Source organism: Macaca nemestrina, chromosome 13, assembly GCF_043159975.1.
Source record: "Macaca nemestrina isolate mMacNem1 chromosome 13, mMacNem.hap1, whole genome shotgun sequence".
Taxonomy (NCBI): Eukaryota; Metazoa; Chordata; class Mammalia; order Primates; family Cercopithecidae; genus Macaca; species Macaca nemestrina.
Window position 1 is genome coordinate 16,624,489 of NC_092137.1, and position 20,628 is coordinate 16,645,116.

Consider the following 20,628-nt stretch of genomic DNA (forward strand, 5'->3'; position numbering starts at 1 on the left):
TGACATTGAAAATCTGTGAATCGGAAGTCTATGCTCTTTTCTGCACAGTAGAAAGTCCTGGGGCTCCACATCCCTAGGAGGCCCCTGCTTGGGGACTTCAGAGAGTGTGGTCAACTGAAGGTGTGTGTAGGGTGTTGTACTGTTGAATGAACATGCTCATTTTTCTGGGGAGAGAGCCCATAGCTTCCGTTAGATTCCCAAGGGGCTGGCTCTACACTAGTGTTATGCAATAGCATGTTCAGGAAGGGAGGTGTTTCTTTAGGAAATGAAGGAAAAGAGAAAACTATGTGAGGTGAAGTCTTCTGGAAGAGTCTGCTCCATAGAAGCAAGCTGCCACCCAGATGCGAAGAATAGTGGGAATCTAGGTTGACTGAGAGAAGCCCTCCAGCTAGGGGACAGATTCTGAGTGTGAAAGGAACACAGAATACACATTGGGTGACTCCTCAATCCTCCAAAAACAGAAGATTTCTTCCTCAAGATTCATTTTCTGCACTAGTATTTTGAAATAGGTTTTTCAATTTTTTTCCCCCAAATAGTCTAGAGGAAGGGTGTTTCTCTAGTGACTTTAGGAGTGGCAGCCGTGCCTCTAAAGCCCGCCTGCATGCTCTTGCCAAGGGAGGCACTCATCTTTAAGGGGTGACAATCTTGGATGTACTCATGGTATTTTCTATGACCACTTTCTTGGCTGTCAGTTCAAAGCCACTTCTATGAGAGTTGGCTTTAAGGTTACTCAGTGGAAAACCATGACTCTCTTTAAGAAATAATTCTCTAGTCACATTTCCAGTTTCAAAAAAGAGAAAAGAATTCATATACACGGACACTGTTTTTCACTATTTGGAACCCTATTATTTTTCAGAAGAAAAAAATAAGTTGATAGCATTAGCTGCACTCCCAGAGTATAAAACCAAATGAAATCAAGCAGGGTTTATTTTAAAAAGAAGTGACTATGGTTTATGGAGAAATTCATTTGTTTTCTATAAATAAGACATATCAAAGGAAGCAGGCCCAGGGAACGGGGTAGTGTGAATGATGACCTCTGCCTGTGTATACCAAAATTTCAATGCTCAACCTTCATGATTAGATCACAAGCTCCTAGGAGGTTTCTTTTTTTGGTTATGACTATTTGAAAGGAGAATTCCTAAGCCAATGCTACTTTTTATCAATAATGAACAGAAGGTGAGAAAATAAATCAATACCACAGCAGCCCTACCAGGATTTATTTTCTAACCTTTTTTGAAAGTCCAAGACAAGAATACTCATCTCTAACAGAGAATAAGACCTCTATCAGAAGGGGTAGATTTTCTTATCATTTTGAATGACCCAATACCTTCCAGAATCTATAATCTTTAGCATCTCTGGTGCAAAGACTTTAAGAAATCAAAGACTCAATTACCTATAACTCAACACTTTGGGAATATGGAAGTCCTGATTCATCCAATTTTTTTGGCAACATAGCATTTAAACTACAGACTGACCATGAATATAGCAATGCCATATATTTATATAATTTCACATATTTGTCAAAGATGTGTCTGACTGCATTTATCTTCAGTATGAGCATGTGTCAAAGGGAGAAAAGTTATCATTGGACCCATTTTACAGGTATAAGAACTCCATGACCAGGTATAGTAAGTGTCCTTCCCAAGGTCCTCCAGATGGGTCCTGGACTTCATAATATACAGGCCCCCTACATCCCCAAATTTAATCTGAATACACTCCACATTAGAACTGGGGTCATCTTTTTAAAGCTCTCATTTTACAAAAAAAAGGATGGGCCCAAGAATCCACAGCACATTAGGGTCAAAGAAGGGACTAGAAGAGAGACGTTGTGGCTCTCAATCTCACGCTCTGTCCATTAGTACAAAGAGTAAGTGGGACATCAAGTTCATTTTCTAAGACATGATGAACTCAGAATGCTCTCTGCTCCCTAATAAGGACACCCTCGCTGGTGGTCCAGAAAAAAATTTGCACACTTCCCTTCCTTCTCAACTTGATTTTCCTGATTCATACCCTTGGCAGAGCTTGCCAGTATCCTGGAAATAGCCTCCAACTTGATCTTCCTGACACGAGTCTTGTCTCCCTTCCACTCATTTCCATGCTGCTGGCAGAGCCATTTTCCTAATCACAAATCTGAGATGTTACTTCCTAGCTTAATATGCTTCTGTGGCTTCCCAGTGCCTGCTGGATACAACGCATTCAAATGCATGCACTGGGCACAGAAAGCCTGGACCCTGCCCCCTCTACTCCAGCCTTGCCCTGCACATCCTGTCCCTAGAGTGGCTCTGCTCTTGACTGCCTCAGGGCCCTTGCACATGCTGCTCTGTCTGCTTCACATTCTTAATGATCTGCAGGCCAGAGTGAGGAGGGAGCTTTATGTATTATCATATTTTAATTTTTACGAAAACCGTATGAAATAGTGACTGCTATCATCCCAATTTCAGAGATAAAGAAAGAATCTTAAAGACTTAGAAACTTACTGCATTTCACCAGTGACAGATCAGGGTCACTGGAATCCCCTTCTATCTGACATCTAAGCACCAGCTCTTGGCAAGTGCTTCCCCTACACCTCCTTTCAAGTGGGAGGGTGACAATCAGGACCCTTGGAAGGACCCCCTGAGCCCTCCCTCCCCTTCTATTCTACATCAGTAAAACCAAAAGCCATTCTCGTGAGTGAGCTCCTCCTCTCTGCTTACCTAACATGCCTTGGGTGCCATGCAACAGTGCCTATCACAGCAAACCATAATTACATACACTTTCTCCTGTATCTCCCTGTCTCCTGGGGCAGGGCCGCTTTTACACCTCCTTGTATTCCCAGTACTTAAGGACAGGCCTGGCATGTAGTAAGCATTGAAAAATAAATCCTTGGGATTGTTCTGACTGGTGGTTCCCAAGTCCTCGAAGGCAAAATGAGAAAAATAAAGCCTACGTCATGAGCCTTTCAGAAAGTTATTCAGACATTTCTATGTTACAAGGTTTTTATTTATCTTGGAAAACGATGTTGTAATTATATCCTAAATTTGCCAGGTTTATTTGGAAATGTTACTGGTTTTTGAAATCCTGAAGTCTAGGAACACGCACCCGGGCTCTGCCTTGTGCGGGACTGGGAGCAGAGCTACAAGCGTGACCTGGTCTCTCACGTCGTCGGGCCAGCGCCTTCACCTGCACCTGCTACCTCGCTTCGTTTTACCGTAAGTCTGACCTTCTAGCTACAATGCGGCCCCAAGATTTCCCCAGCAGGGTAGAAGAAAACAGAGTAGAGGAAAACAGTCCAGTTTTGGATTTAGGAATGTTTCTGGAGACTGGATGTGATTTTAGGAGGGCGATTAAGACAATCTACCTTTCACGTTGATCAGCAAGGTTCAGAGTTAGAGAAATCCTGATGGGCAGCCAGGTGGCCACTGCTGTTAGTGACGTCAAAGGCTTGCAGATGTCCCCCAGTGCTCTGCAAAGCCAGCAGCACTTCTGGCTTCTCCCAACCATTGGCTGGTATCCAGTGGGTGTCCCAGGAGGAAGGGGCCCAGCCCTGACATGTCTAGTATTCAGATGACTCAGATATGCTTTCTCCTGGTCACCACAGAACCCCGTATACAACATGTACACCACTTAACTGTTTTGAATTACAAACTACCCACTTCCATTTAATCATCAGCTTACCATATGTCAGATACAAAATAGTTGGTGTTAAAAAACACTTCTCATCGAAAGGTACATTTCTTAAATGATAGAAGCAGGTGCTTTTCTGGGGAAAAATATGCACCAGTGGAATGAAGTAGCTCAGTTGATACACTCTGGGAGCCTGTATTTGCTAAATCAGGTTAGTGATTTTAGATGGCAGGGCTGGGCTGCACATCGCTGCTCCATCTGCCGTTTTTTGCAATGAAGTCATGAGGTTTTCCGTTCCGTTGCCGAATGTATTGCCAAGAATCCAACAGATGATTTCATTCCAAGACGAAGGAAGAAAACTGAAGTGGAGTGAGTCTATTAAGCACTTTCATCTGACAATAAAAATGAGTTAATGGCTAAAATGTGTTTTCAAAACGTTTTAACACTACAAGTAATGGCACTCAAATGAGAAAATGCCTTGAATATTCTCATCGATCATTAATACTATGGTGTCCCTCAAAAGGGCTTGGCATTCCCCATGGAATACAAGCTGCTAGAGTCCAGTTGTAAGGCAATTCGTGGGAATTCTAAAAAAAAACCCATGAAACCATTATGGAATTGAACAATTAAGTGTAGGTTTAAAATAGCTCTTTCAATATCTGAGTTCAGTTTTCTAAAATAGACTATTACCTCATTATAGCTAATTTTTCCATAAACATCAATAGTACAGCAGCAAAAACTACCTAAGAAATGAGGGCAAAATCAGATTCTTTTTTAGGGAATGAAAGTCAATGTGTCCCCCAATTTCAAACATTACTGACATGGGAGCAATTAAACTGGGCTCAGCTCTGGCCCAGGCCACCACTGGGAAGTCACTAGTGAATCTGTCCCCTTTCTCTTGGGAAATCAAGAACATGCTTATGAGGAAACTCCTTGAGACATCTGCTTCTTACCTAGGCAGGCAGACACTCTCAGCCCACCCAGGCCTGTTCTGCCTAATTTCAAAGGGAAAGGGACACCGTGCAGGGCAAGGGGCCCCAGAGACCCAAGCGCTCATCTTGGAGACACCATTCACTTAGTGTCATGTTGAGCAAGTTGCGTTTCCTCTCTTGGTTGGCTGCAACTCCAGTCTAGAAAGTAAAAGGGAACACCTAGAAGTCACCTCAAATTTGGGCTGTTCTGACAGTGAATTCACTTAAACAGGCTGTCAGTTCTCTGGATTACGAACCTCCTTTCTCCAGAATTCATTCTCAAGTATTTAAATAAACAACAGCCAAGACCCTCTAACCCTCTGAGAGCAGAGCTGCAGGTGAAGGCTTGTCATGGGCACTGCTGATCAACTCCTCCTTGCTGAGATGCTTGGGACCCATCCCCTTCCTCATCTCTCATCTCTCTGGAAGTTCCTCCTCAAGTTTCTACTTTCTCCATCTGGCCTTTAAGTCTTGGTCTCCATGTTCTTTCTTCAGCCTTTTCTCATACTCCCTGGTGAGACACTTCTGACTCAAATTTCCACCCATAGGTGGATGACTCTCAACCTCTGGCTCTATATTGGACTTCTGTTCCCAGCTCCAGGCCCATCAATCCAAGTGAATGTCCCACAAGCATAGCCATTCAGGGAAGGCCATAGAAACTTCACTTTCCACCCTTTCCAAAATCTCCTCCTCCTCCCTCATCCAACAAAAGGCATTAATATCCTTCCAATGACATGACCAGAGCCCTGGGCACCAACTGAGATTTCTGTGCCTGCTGTACCCCTTGATCCACTCTCCTCCACGTCTCCCTTAGCTCCATTCCTCTTCCCTATGCCCTTCTCTTTGGTGTCCTCATCCCCTCTCTCTCTCCAGTCTCTCTCTTTCCTCTCCCCACTCTTATATTGGATACTTGAGACCGCTGGGATCACTCACCAGTCTCTGAACATACTACACAGAATGTAACATATACAATGAATTCTGGGGAATTAAATGTCTTCCATTTCTGTTGTCTTACAATATAACTAAAAAACAAAACAAAATGAAAAAGAGGCCTTCTTCTTTTTCCTGCTCAGCTTTCATTCCACGGGCAACTGCATCATCCATAGTTCTCTGGCAGGTGATAAAATATAACCTATCATGTCAAGGGACAAGGAGGTGAGTCCTGATGAAAACGGTCCTTCTGGCAAGCAAAAGGCCTTGCAGAATTCAATGGCCCCAGGACCATGGGATGACTTGACATCTAAGAAGGTTTTTAGATGTTGAGTTTTCTTAAACTGGAGCTCATCTGGGTACCAAAGGAGGCTTTGGATTTGACATGTCAAAGCAAAGGAGCAAAGGAAATTTGCTCCTAGGTCAAATTTATTTTGAAAAGTGCAGGGGGATATAACAAATTATTTTGGTACCGAAACAAAAAAACAATCCAATAAAAGCCATCACATACAAAAAACCTGAATAATTTGAGGCCAAGAAAGATTAGCATGCTCTGTGAAATCTCAAGCATCAAGAATGTCCAGAGTGTCAAAACCTCACTTGAAATCTCAGAGACAGGTGCGGCTCTGCCTTTGTTTCCAGCTTCTGAAAGGAGCAATTGCCCTTGTTTCAACGTACTCAACATTGCAAACAAAACTAACACATTAAAATAAAAGCCCTGGCTTGGTATCCGAGCAAGCTGTGCAGATGGTCAACCTAAGGCTGGGACAGGAAAGCTGGATGAGGTGAGAGTCTCTAGAGTGGTGGGAGGTAGGCCTGTTAGGCAGGGAGGGGCGGTTGGGGGGGTGCTACTTCCTGAGACAGAATCCAGGGATCAAATAGAACAGTTAGCCGGGTCGATGAAGTTAGCCATGGTTAGCATAAACGCTTGCTAAGCTGGCTGTCAAATAAAGGTGGGTAAATTTTTTACTTGGTATGCAAGGCTATAAACCTGGCTTAGAGCTCTCTTTCAAGATTCTGGCCCTCTGCTGAAGCTCCTCTGATCACTCTGTACGTAAGCCACACCAGAATATGACAGTGGAAGGGCTCCTGCCTCCTTGCTTCTTTTTTTTTTTTTTTTTTTTTTTTTTTTTTTTTTTGAGATGGAGTCTGCTCTGTCATCCAGGAGAGACTGCAATGGCACTATCTCGGCTCACTGCAACCTCCGCCTCCTGGGTTCAAGCATTCTCCTGCCTTAGCCTTCCAAGCAGCTGGGATTACAGGTGCATGCCACCACACCTGGCTAATTTTCGTATTTTTGGTAGAGACAGGGTTTCACCATCTTGTTCAGGCAGGTCTTGAACTCTTAGCCTCAAGTAATCCACCTGCCTAGGCCTCCCAAAGTGCTGGGATTACAAGTGTGAGCCAGACCCCGGTCCTTGACTCTGTTTTTTTGCTCATGCTGTTCCTTTTGCCTTGAACACCTAAAGACGGCCTATAGTTTCTCCCAGTAACCTCCTCCCCAAATCCCAGGTATAAGTAAGCACCTTTGCTGTTGTGGATTCTTGCAGGGGCTATCTCTGAGTGGCTGTCGGTGTTTTAGCCATTGCAACCACTCCTCCTCACTCCTCCCTGCCCAACCATCAAGCAGGGTCCCACACATCACATTATTCATTTATGGCCACTGAACGGAGGAAAGGGCTGGATAAGTAATCACTATCCAGCAACAACAACAAAGATGTCAACCATACAGACTGAGCAGAGAAAACAGTCATTGGTGAGAGAAACAGGTCAGAGAAAAATAAGCATTTCCCCAAATATAAACACTTTTGGGTGATTGGCCCTTTTGTTTTAGGACCACAGACTACTTTGAAAGTCTAAAGAAAACTGGCTTTCTCAGAAAAATGCAAACATGCAGACTGATATATTTTCAGGAGGTAAAATAAATACACGGAAGCCCAGAAACGAGGGAATCCCTCATCTATTTTAAGATCGCAAATTTCAGTTTATAGATGGCCAAGTGGAATGAGGACGGCGTTTTGCAGTGTGTGGACCATGGGCTAAGCTATTCTAAAAAGGAAAGGGAATCATTTCATGGAAACAGCATGAGCTTTGGAGACGTTGGGAGAGTCATTGGACTCTTTTGAATCTGAGTTTCCCTTGTTAGTAAAATGCAAATCAAAATATTTCCTTTTTAGTATTGTTACTAAGTAAGTGAGATAATGCAGGTAGAAGTTCTTAGTGTAGCATCTGGCATGCAGTAGGTCCTGACAACAAATAAGTGTCTGCGCCCCCTGCCTTGCATTTTAAAAATTGCAACCACAGTGCAAACAAGTCATTGCCCTTTTAGCAATAAATCCTGCACTGTTGCTTTGGAGCTGGAGAAGAAAGCCTACTCAGACCACCACGTCAGTGAAGAGGTGAAGCTGGGTGCTGAACTGCTGCTGCGACGGGATCATTCACATGGCTATTAATCATACAAGAGCCCATTTATGACAAACGCAGGTCACTCCCTTTGCATGACAAGGCACATGGGTCCACAGAGCCCCATTATCCAAAAAAAAACACAGAGCATTGTGGGCGATGCAGGCGAAGGCGAGTGCACACACACAAGCGGACATTGTAAGGCTGTTTGCACAACCCCGCCGTGCTCCTCGCGGATTTCCTGCCAAGGAGACATTTAGATCTCACAGAGGCGGCTGCAGACATTTGCTCATTCAACATGGCTTCAGGCAGTGGCTGTGGAAACCGGGTGCACGGTACCCTCTGCTGGTCATCTCTGGAACTGCAGACCAGGAATACAGAGGATAAGGCACACAAGGAACCCCTGGGGCCCCAGGCTCTTCTCTCCCTCCCCTGTCTAAAGAGTACAGTGCAATAGGCATGAGCTTTGCTGTCTGAAAAGCCTGACTTTAAATATCAACATCTCAGTTGTAACATGGATTCACTACAAGACCCTGGGCATGCCATCTCACCCCTCCTCAGACCTCAGCTTCTAACTGGAGACCACATGTTTCTACCACAGGACCCTTGTACTTGCTAGTCCTTCTGCCTGGAACGCTTTTCCACAGTCTGCAGAGATTTTCTTTATATCTTCATTCGGGATTTATTTTTCAGTGGAGTTCAACCTAACTGTTCTGTCCAAAATACTACTTTACCCCCACTCCCCAGTAACTCTGCTTTTCTTTTTAGTATATATCTTAATTTATTTATGTACCCTCAACTCCTAGAATAGGGCCTGACACATAGAAGGAATGCCATACATATGAGTGGAATAAATAAAGACATCGTCCATGACTCCCCTGTCGCTTCTCCTCCTGAAACAAACCATAAGCTTCTTCCTCCATCTCACCGGGGAAAAGAGGTTCTCACATCATCCTGATATCTTATTCACACATTCTCACTGGTCAGAGAATTTACTACCATGTAGTATCCAGAACTGTTTCCAGGCCTCTGAGTATGGTCTGACCAGAAGGACTCCATCTCGCTTCCATCTGGACACTAAACCTCTACTGATGTAACCCAAGATGGTACTGAGGAATTTTGGCAGACACAGCATATTGCCAATATGTACTGATTTACAGCCAACAAAAAATGTAATTGAGTACTTACTGCTTACTTAGTAAGATGAATAATAATGATGACTTCCACAGAGTGTGCATATATTCTGTGCTAAGCATTGTGCTAAATACATATAGTGTCATCTTTAATGCCAAAAGCAAACTCAAGATTCTGTGCTACTACCATCTCCCTTTTAGAAATGAGAACACTGAAGCAAGTAAATAACTTGCCTAAGGTAACTCAGTTAATCACCAGCAGAACTGGAATTCAAACACAACCCATCATACCCGAAAACTCACACGCTAAGCCACTATGTTATTTTGTTGAATACTCCTGCGCTATAATTAGATGTTTTTGGGAAACAGAAAATGGCTTAAGACATGGCCTGTGGCCTCTGGTCAGGGCAAGAGGGCTGTGGAAACTCATAGCAAATTGTGTCTTCTTCCTAATTAACTTATTAGCACATGGTTTGGCATTAGGTTGCCTGAATACATTTTTGCGAATTGTTGACATTCTCGTTGTATAAAACCCTAGAATGCTGGAACAGGGAGGAGTGTCCCTGATCCAGCCCAGTGGCCCAGTCCTGTTGAGTTACAGACGATAACGATGAGACTAAAAATCCCAAGTCCTCGGCAGCCTATGTACACTGCACCATGGAGTTGGAACACATGATAAACTTTTGTGAAGTTTCTAGAAATTATAAGCATAACCAAAATTTCTGAATTGTTGGCAAAACTGTATTGGCTTTGCTTAGTTATCTAACTACCCACATTTCACTTCCCATTTTATTCAATTCTGCTGATCCTCCCTCAATCCAACACCCCTCATCATCCTTGACACTTGCCCCAAAGGTAGGATTTGCTTCTTTTAGTCCATATATATATATATATATATATATATATATATATATATATATATACAGTGTATATACACACACACACACACACACATATATACACTCTGTATATCTTGCATATATTTCTATCAAAAATATAATATTCACACCTGTCTGTTGAACTCCTTAAGGACAGGTGTTAATCACCAATCCATCCTCTGTACCTAGCACAGTTCTTAATACAGTGTTGAAATCTGGTGATCAAGCCGAGGGCCGTGGCTCACGCCTGTAATCCCAGCACTTTGGGAGGCTGAGGCGGGCAGGTCACAAGGTCAAGAGATTGAAAACATCCTGGCCAACATGGTGAAACCATGTCTCTACTAAAAATACAGAAAGTTAGCTGGGTGTGGTGGCATGTACCTGTAGTCCCAGCTACTTGGGAAGCTGAGGCAGGAGAATCACTTGAACCCAGGAGGCGGAGGTTGCAGTGAGCCGAGATTGCACCACTGCACTCCAGCCTGGTAACAGAGAGAGACTCCGTCTCAAAAAAAAAAAAAAAAAATCTGGTGACTAGTCAAAGAAATAAATACATGAGCATTGCTCTTTTTAGAGACTAGAGCTAAATAAAATGTGGCTCCCGCAGTAAGGACCAGTAAGGACAAGAATCTGTGTTCAAAGATAACTGTAATGGGGAGGAAGACTCCAGTGAGGACTGCGATCTGGGTAAAGGCAACGTGTTTGGGGAAAGGAGTCTAAAAGAAGAGGTGCCTCAACTGGACTAGAATATTCTGGAAGGGTTTCCTGCAGATAGGGGCTATAGCTCGAGGTGGAGGAGAGTGAACATCCCACTGCCAAGAAGCCTGTGAGCTGTGAAGAAGGGAGCCCAGTGTCCTTCACTTTGGGATCTGCTGAGATCACACGTACTAGGGGGTGGGTAGCGGTTGGACATGAGGGGTCTCTGGAGTGGCAGCTGTGACAGGGATGGCTTTAAGATCTGTGAAAGCCAAGCTACTGATGGCTCCCAGTCTTCTAGCTATGCTGAAGCAGTGGGACCCGTTTTCCTGTGTGGCTCTTAAGTCTGCTCTGAAAGTAGTTTCCTGCCAGGCCACGATGCCTGTCCCAGTCCTGCAGGGGGGACTCCTTGCCCTCTGCACCTTGTGCCACAGCCCCCTGTATCCTCTCTTCCACCACATTTCCACATTCCTGGTCACTCCCGCTTGCCTGGCTGTCTTTCCTCCTAGGATGTGAAGACCCCTTGGATGGGAACTGGAACTTACTTGTGATTGAATCCACAGCAAGCCACCCAGGAAACGTGTGTGGCTGAATACATGAAAGAATGAGTGAAGAAAGATGGTCTGAAGGCCATAATCAGAATTCAACTGCCTCCAGCCTGAGGTCCTTCCAGGTAACTACTTAGAAAGAGAGAAAGAGGGAAGGAAGGGAGGGCATGTGGATGAGTGGTAGGGGAAAGGGTGAGAGGATAGGAAGAAGGAAGGAAGGAAACAAGGAAGAAAGAGAAAAGGAGGAAAAAAGAGGGTGGGATGAAGGGAGGGGAGGAATAAAAATTGTTCCACCATGGTGACACTCAGTTTAATAAAGATATAGCTAAAGATCTCATGCTACGCTTGCAAGTTAAAAGAAAGGCAGTTTGAGTTGACAGAAAAGTGAAATATGTCCTCAATGATGCACAAATTAACTTCTAAAAAAGACAGCAGGATTTAAGAAGAGCCTGCCTCCCACTGCTAGGATGCAATGGCCAGAGACTTACTTTCACGATGAGAAGCCTGCAGAACCATCTCTGCTCTGGCCTCTGAAGCAGCCAATCAGCTGCAGGAGGCTGAGCTGTGTGAGAAGTCCAACTTCAAGGACAGACGTTGCAAAATAGCCATGTATCCCCACCAAGCGGAGGTGTATGCTCATTTTATGGATGCTCCTTGATATGGCTTGATGGTGTCCCCACCCAAAATCTCATCTGGAATTGTAGGTCCCATAATCCCGACATGTCGTGGGAGGGACGTGTATGGCAGGTAACTGAATCATGGTGGCAGTTCCCCCATACTGTTCTCATGGTAGTGCATATGTCTCATGAGATCTGATGGTTTTATAAATGGGAGTTCCTCTGCACAAGCTTTCTTGCTTGCTGCCATGTAAGACATGACTTTGCTCCTCATTCACCTTCCTCCTTGATTGTGAGGCCTCCCCAGCCATGTGGAACTGTGAGTCAATTAAACCTCTTTCCCTTATAAATTACCCAGTCTTGGGTATGTCTTTATAAGCAGCATGAGAATGAACTAATACACTCCTTTAAGTCAAAATTCCAGCTGAAGGAATTTCGAAGAACACTGAAGGCTGGGAGACTTCCATGCATTTTCAGGAGTGCATTTTCAGGTATTTACTGCCTCCACCCCTGAGCAGGAGAGCCAGCAGGTAGTGCTGTCCCAGGAGAGGACATGATTCTCTTCAGTACCTTTTCCTAATGCATAGCAGAGCAGACACAGAGGACTCTGACACTGAAATCCCAAGGAGACTCATTCCCTTGCTTTCAAAAGGCCTTCATCTAAGTCAAATTCTCATGATCCGATAACTACACTAACAGCAGCCATCTGCTGAGTGTCAGCCCTGCACTCGATACTACGTTAAGTGCTACACGCAAATGCTCTCATTTAATTCTCACCATTACCCTCCAGTAGGTTAGTTTGAAGAGTTACTATATTGTATATTTCCATTAAATTGGAGAGCTTTTCTTTGGGCAAATGCAAGAGCTTGCAGTTAAGTACTTTATCCACTAAGGGGCATTATCATCTCACATTAAAAATGCCAGACCTGGTCAGGTAGGTACTTAACACAAATGTAGAAATTTGTGAAAAAAGGACAAAGCAGAGGTATCAAGTTCAACATCCTGAATATTTTCTAAACGTGATTCCCCTCATTTGTAAAAAGTGTTTAAACTCACAGTTGTAGTAGCCAATACTTACTAATATAGTAACTCAATTCCCGCTTCAAGATCATTTCAAAAGCATCTGTTTTGACCCTTTGCCAGAAAATGGGGCTATGACATTTGAGAAGGAAACATGAATAGACTTAGCCATTTGGCTTAGTAATTATCCTCTCCAGCCCCTTCAACTAATTTCTTAAGTCACGTTTTCCACTGAGGAAAACATCTGTGTTGTGGCTGAATCAACTTCACTCAAGTTAAGGATAAAAAGAAAGGTTGGAATCCTACCACGAGCTTATCAGGATGAGTTTCTATAACTCATTTAAATAAAACCCCCACTTAAAATTGTATTTTAGGTCTGGAAAATACTCTGGAAATGGACATGCACATAGTTGAAGACCCTCAATTCATGATCTGTACCCCTGAGCCTGCTCTTCTGGAAAGACGGAAGATGGACAAAGGTACAAGTTGCTCCCATGGAGGATGTCCCTGCAGGAAATCTGCAATCCAAAAGAGAAGACAGTAAAGTCCTTGTGGAACTTCCCTGTTTAGATTGATAAGCCAAGACCACAATTAAACCAAACAAACAAATGCACAAAGTTTGTCTACGAATTTCTGTGTAAGCCCAGCCTGGCTCCTGATGACTCAGCCATGCTCTATCCTGATTTAAACTTTCCCCTGTCGTCGGGGTTCCCAGGCTGCAGTCTGTGGCCACAGAGCCCTCTACATTTGAACACTTTGCCTTTCACCCTCTGGAGAGCTTGCAAGCCTCCCAGACAGATCAAGCACTGTTTGGGCTATTTCTTCATTCCACTTGAAGACAGCAAATTGTGATTCCAACATGAGGTCTGAGTTGCTCCCCAGCTCATATCATCTGACAACCCAGCTCAACTACACAAAATAACCTCAGGTCCTCTGGTGCTCAGTGGAGGATGGAAAATACACTGAGCAGGGAGTGTGGTCACACCGGTCACCTGCCACGTAGCAGCTGTATGGCCTTGGCAAGGTGCCACATCCCTCTCCACGGCTGCCTTTTCTTGAATGCCTACTAGATGCCAAGCTCTTTGCTGGCTCTTACTCATCTTTAAAATCTCTCTGCAGAGTAGTGTTTTTAGATAAGGAAACTGCGGCACAGCAAGATTCTGGAACTCATGAAGACCATTCCCTTCTGTGTGACTCCATTAGATGGACTGAATCTGGCTCCACACAGGAGACACTAGTTCTTGTCCATAAAGGAGCTCTGGCAATGAATCCTGCACAAATTGTTTCTGACCATGAAATACAAAAGGGATTATTTTTTTTTCTTTGAGTGTTCTAGGCTCTTACTGCTCTCAGCATGGTCTGGAGACTGGCACCCACCTGGGAGCTTGTTACAAATGCAGTCTCTCAAGCCCCACCTCAGAACTGCTGAACGCAAGTCTACGTTTTAATCGAGTCCTCAGTGGCCTCGAGTTTGAGAACCACTGCACTTGACTAAAGATCTGAAGTCCCAGTGTCATATACCCTTTGTTTCTGCATCCCCAAGTACCCAGTGGTTGTTTTAGGATTGGTCCCTAAATCGGGAGTTCCTCTCCTACCGGTTTAGTATGCATTTGGTTTTACAAATGGGACCCTTTATTTGTCCCACTTGGCCCAAATGAAAGTTTACATTATAACCAGGGATAGGAGTTACTGAGCCCCCACTGCAGGCTGGGCTTTGTACTAAGTGCTTTACATACAATATTGCAGTCTTTGAGCTGGACTAGATGGCTATGAAGTCTTCACTCTTTCCACAACCAACACTACCTCCACTCTCGCAGCCTGCTTCTTCACCTGCAAATGGGATCGCACAGAGATAGACTCAATGATCCCTCAGATCCCTCCAAAAATAAGCCTTATGAAATTTCCAAGGTTCAACTCTCCACAGAAATCTCTGTTACAATAGAAAATCTACCTCGCTAAATGAAATGCAAAAGCAGAGAACAGTCAGCCTACTTATTGCCGCTATTACTGAATGTTACTGTAACATTTGGTGGCTCAGTGACCAGACAGCTGGTCTTTCTGAACCGAGACCAGCAGCTCTACCACTGGGATGTCCCTGGTGCAAACTGGGAGGTGCAGACAGGACACAGGGCAGGCGCCCTCCGCAGGCCCAGGGTTGGCATGGTGACGCCTGGGACCATCTTCACTCAATTCTTCGCTTCCGTTTCACTCGATTGTTACTGTGTGAGATCTTGCCCCAGAAGGACAGAGCAATCCTGAGGGCGAGGCCTGATGTCAGGGGAGAACAAGCCAGTCTTTGTCAGGTCCCTCAAGGGGACGAGGCCAGCCTGGCTCAGGCTGCACACAGAGGAGGCCTGTGCTCACTCAGCCGTAGAGTGGTGGCCTGCTCCATCCTTCATGGTGGGAACCCGCCACTTGAACATTCTACATCCCCCTCCTCCTGACTCCAGGGCTGGGCAAAGTGGAGGGATCTGCTCCTGGGGCCTGCAGGAATTTGCACTGAAAAGGCTTCAAGCAGAACTTACTGCTCACACTAGCACCAAAAACTCTTTGTTGAACAATTCCTCTCCCTTTGGCTGGTTTCCCACTGTCCCATTCACAATGGCATCCTTTCCTACGTCACCCTTTGTCAACTCTCCAGCCTTCCCTGGCTCCCCCGGGCTCCTGCTTCCACACTGACTCTGGGCCTCTCACTCCCTCTGAGAGGACTCCTTGCTCAGAGGACCGTCCTGCCTCTGGTCTCCTAAGGCCTTTCGTTGGTTGTCTGAAGGGCACAGATAGTGTCACACACTAGGGATGTCTGCTGGGTGTTCATCCTGATAACTGTCAGGATGCTGGCCTCGGCTTTGCAGCTCAATCATCCAGGAGATGCTTCACAAATGGTCAGCAAGTGTTTGAACCTACCTTGTACTGCAGACGTTTGCTTCTAATAGAAAATTCAACTGAGGCTTTAAGTCAAAATAAAAATCGGTCATAATCACAGAGTCCTTACAATGCTCCAGGCACCTTTCTAAATGCTTACCTGTATTAACTCATGTAGAGATCACAGAACCCTTACAAGGTTGGTGCTATTAGTCTTCTCATTTTAGAGATGAGGAAATTGTCCTATGAAGAGGTTTGATAACTTGCCCAAGAGCATCAGCCGGTAGGGGGCTGAAGAGGATTCCAATCTAGGCAGTCTAGCTCCAGAGCCTGGACTCTTAACCGCAGCACTACAAAGGATTATATCAAGACCACAATTAAAGCAAATCTTACCTGAAGCCCACTAACATGTACAATATTTGTTATATGGGGGTCCTGAGACTAGGTACATGTGCCTCTGCAAATGTCATCAAGTTTCTAGGCTCCTTGTATTACACGTTATAGCAACTGAAGACAATTGATAGATGGCCGTTCCCCTCTTCCTTGATGTGCAGCATAGTAAAGCCTTCAGGTCTGGAGACAGGAAAGAACTGAGGTATGAGAAAGAAGGTCCTAAGAGGGGCACTGATGACCAAGTGGGGATCTTAGAGGAAACACTGGCCAAGTTGGTTTCAGCAGTCACAATTCTTCATAACTCCTCTGCTAGTGTGCACCTGGTTCCAACCCCCAGACTCTACCTACTTCTGGGTCAGTGCAGTGTCCATCCTGGGGCCAGTGTGCTGCCAGCTTATAGCTCCAAACAGAGAAAGGCAGGTTTGCCATCAGGCCTAGGCTAAAACCCTCTGCCAAGCTGGTTCTCCTGGATTCCAACCCAAAGAAGGAACAAAGACAGGGTTGGAAGAAGGAGAGAGAACTGAAACCAAGGAACTGAACATTGTCGCTATGCCAGAGCTCTCAGCATAGGGCTGGTAGCTGCCTCATTCAGGCCTGCAGCCGGGAGGGTGGGGTACAAGCTAGCCCCACTTCACTTTGTGAGCCAGATCAGCTGTTGTCTGTTGAGGGCTGACAGAGGCCTTGCCTGCCATGAAGAGGTGAGGGGTAATTTATCTCCCTCCAGCGGGGCTTCCTGTTGGTGGTGGTTTCAGTGCAAACCCCACATCAGGGTCCCGCCAGGCCACGTGGGATTCAACAGGACTCAAGGACTTTTTTGGGAGTTGGGTGTCTTAAAGACAAGTTCAGAGATGGAAGAAGCTGCATGATCAAGCCCAATTCCCTCATAGTTATGACAAAGGGAGGAGGGCTGACCAAGGTTAATTGGTGAGTCAGTGGCAGTTTGGACCAGAATCCACGTTAACCCCAGATAGCATGGCCACTTTTTGCTTTTTGTTTTTCTTCCGCTCTCCCTTTTTGTTTATTTTTAAATCTGTATCCCTGTTGTATCAAGAAAGTGTGACAGAGAGGCAGCACTGTGGGGTTTTGAAGGAGAAAGGAACTCTTTTCAGCTGGGCTATCAAGTCAGGCTTCTTTGGGGAGGTGGCCTTTGGTGTGGATTCTGAGGACATGGAGGACTACAGAGCCCAGGCCAGGATGAGAGTGTGCTAGAACCTGGCTCAGTGCAGGAGCAGGGGCAGGAGGATGCTGCCTCTGAAAAGAACACTGCCCCTTTCTCCCCTCACTCCCTTTTCCCAGCATCTTCTCTTTCTCCTTTTAAACTATCCTTTTGAACTTCACTTGATGTAAAAGGAATGCTCACTCCCCCTGGCTGCAGCCAGGGTTTTGGAGAGAATGGGGTCAGAGAAAACATGTGTTGAGGTCTACTTCTCCTTAGAGGAAGAAGAGAAGAAACCCAGATCATAGGTCTTGCCTCCAGCCCAGTCCATTAGGAAGAACAAATAGGGCCCCTAAGAACAAGAAACCAGACAGCCCTGGCTGTAAGGGGGGCAAGTGGTTCTAAATGCAGTTTGGTAAAGGGCATGTCATAGAGCTGCCCTTGTCTCCAAAAGATTCCATCAAAGCAAAGCGCTCACCCCAAAGCCCCTCGCTGTTAAGATTTAGAGATGATTCTGTAAGGAGGGATGACTGCCCAGTCTCTAGAACTAGAACCAGCTTCCTTGTAAGGTGGTGAGTTCCCCATTCCTGGAAGCATGTGAGTGGACACCGAAGGGAAAGATGTAGCTTTCAGAGGGCTTCTAGACATATGCTGCTGTGACCTCACTGCTTGCCCAGTCCTGCATTTTGGAGTCTAGGTGAGACTCAAGTCCAAACACAATGCTTAGTTTCATAGTTTCCTCCTTGGTCTGCCTGAAGCCCCATCTGCTTGTGGAGAGGATGATACACAGCATGAACAGTGCAAGAGGGGACAATTAGACAAAAGTTTTGATCCTGATGTCCTCATAGCTGTGGGCTTTGGTCAAGCCATTTCCTCCCTGAGTTTCAGTCTCATCTTCTGTACTTGGTCCCAGGCTACCTCCTGGAGCTTGTGAACATCCAATACCATGAAGTGCAGAGATCTTGGCACATCCGGGGAAGTGTGCAGGTGAAAGATTAAGTCTAGCGCATCCATTCATCTTCCAGCCAGCAGGGGTGATGGGAAGTCAACTGCACCATGCTCTGAGCTAGGTTCTAGAATAAATTCTACATAATGTACACATATATACATACACACATATATACTCATATATACACACACGTACATGCATATGTACATACACATGTACATAAAACCCTCTGTGTGTGTATGTATGTGTGTATATATATATACACACACACACACATATACGTATTCCACCCCAAGAGTTCCAAAAAGAAAGTAGCAGGGGAAATACAGTTTTCACTTAGAAGAAGCAGACTCGGGTCTCTGCAAAGCTGCATTTTACCACCAGAGAGCTATGGTGCAATCCGTGCTGTTAAATCAGTGTTTCTGGATGATGAAGACGAATTCCTCCTCCTCTTCTTTCTACTTCTTTTCTTGGTTCTCTTACCCTATTCTGCTTACTAACACCTCCATAGGGTCAGAGAAAAGATCAATTCAAATTAGTCAATTTGCTTCTTTTTAGTCACTGTTGGGAACAAAGTGGGAGGATGAGGAGGTGGCTACTAATGGATTTTTGAAAAGCAGAGTTGAGGCATTATCTGAGCATGAGGAGCAGGCTGGCTATTTCCTCCTCACCCATGACAGAGAAACCAATGTTGGCCCTTATTTATAGAGTGCAGTTCTGTACCTGAGTATCTCTCTTTCAGCTCCCAACTCCTACTACTCCTTCAATGCCCAAATCATACGGCTCCTTTTGGAGCCTTCTCTGACTGTCCTGGGCAGAGAACACATTCCATCCTCTGCATCCACATCGCTTTGTTCATGTCTGGGTTCTTATCTGCCATGTGCTCCTCTGACTGTTGGCTGCCTTTGTCTTTGTCACGTGATTAGAAACTCCTTGAGGTGCTGACCATGTCTCATTTGTCCTGATGTTCACGGCCCAACACGGGGTGTGGCCCTTGGTAGATACTCAGATATTACCTGTTTAATGAGTGTGTAATTTCTAAAAGAACACTCTGATTTTAGTATTCAGTGGAGAGACGGTTAAGGAACGGATATTACTCATTCATTTTCTGATGGGAAGAAAATGTAACAAGACCTAAATCCCATCATTTCTACTAGAATAGTTAAGTTTTTGCCAGCCAGTTCTATGAGAAACAAAACTTACGTTCTAACCATTTCACAGCTATTTGTGTTCTAAGACTGGGCATGAAATGATGATGTTTAACATTCATTACAGCACCAATGGTGGGAAGGGTCATTGTCTGCATCTACAACCCGTGGCCATCTCATTCAGTTGATCTGTGTGAACTTATTTTACAGCCAAGGAAAATATAATCTTATAATAATATATGAAAGAGGTATAAAATAAGCATTTTAAGGAACTGGGGTTTCAAATAAAATTAGGCTCTTTGCCTCTTAAAACTCCAATCTTATCGACTCATCCATTTTTGCTTAAAACTGTGAGCAGCTCTGAGCTGTCCTCAAAATAGACTCAAACCACTTGGCTTGGTCTGGAAAATCCCTCATTCATACCCTCGCTTCCCTCCCTAAGTGAGTCCCTTGGTCTCTCAGACTCACCTCTCCAAATTCCACAGTCTCAGGAAGGAGGTGAAGGTGCACAGTGTTCCCCAAGGCACAGCTCTTGCCTATGTATCTCCATCTCCCGGCCTGGAAATTCCTAACACCCTTCCCTGAAGCATCTTGACCTCTTTGCTTGATACCTGCCTGGCTATATCTCATCTCCAGGACTGAGTGCAGACAACCTACTCCTAGGTAGCTTCCGTGGTTGCACCCCTCTGTCTGGGTCAGGGGACTCCTTCTCTGAGCTCCCCAAACACCCATTCCTACTGCAACACTGATGAAAGTGTGTTGTCTAGCCATTAGTGTGTCTCCTCGTAAAACCAGAAGCAACTCAACCACAGGGGCTGACCTAGTCCTCATTTATCCCCAGTGCCTGGTGCAGCATTCACATAGAAGAGGCACTCATATATTTGCTGAATGAATGATCCTCTTTCTACCCTGAAGGCAAGAAGCAGACTCAGGTCTCTGTAAAGCTAGACCAATTGTCTAGATAGACCAATTGTCTACCATGTAAGTAAATTCCAAGAGAACAGGTAAAAGTGACCTGTGGGAGGTTCCAGTGGAAAATTCCTACTCTAACAAATTGGCTCTATGATGATCAAATTAAGACAACTGTTTACTTCAACTTACTTTATCTATGCAACTTCCTCAAGAAGCCTTGATAGCACCAGGCCATGGAGTCCTAAGAAAGGGACCGAGACTCATTAATCTGCAGTCTCAGTAGCTAGGGCCCAGTAAAGATTTTCGAATGAATGACTAACACAACATTGGGTAAGAGCTCTGGGGAAGAGAAAGGAGGGGTAGAAGAATCTCCAGAAAAGCCAGTCAGAACATAAACGCCCAAGTCCTTTAT

General features: G+C 44.9%; 1 protein-coding gene across 4 annotated transcripts in view; it reads right to left on the bottom strand.

Annotated features, from left to right (window-relative positions):
* The window catches only part of CYRIA (CYFIP related Rac1 interactor A), a 108,768-nt gene that overhangs the window by 43,814 nt on the left and 44,326 nt on the right, over positions 1 to 20,628 (bottom strand). The window contains exon 3 of one of the 4 annotated variants that reach the window (XM_071076261.1): positions 15,819 to 16,008. The exons of the other annotated variants lie outside the window; for them this stretch is intronic. The gene's annotated coding sequence lies outside the window, so the exon portion shown is untranslated. The remainder of the gene's footprint in view (positions 1 to 15,818; positions 16,009 to 20,628) is intronic. 4 annotated transcript variants of the gene reach the window in all.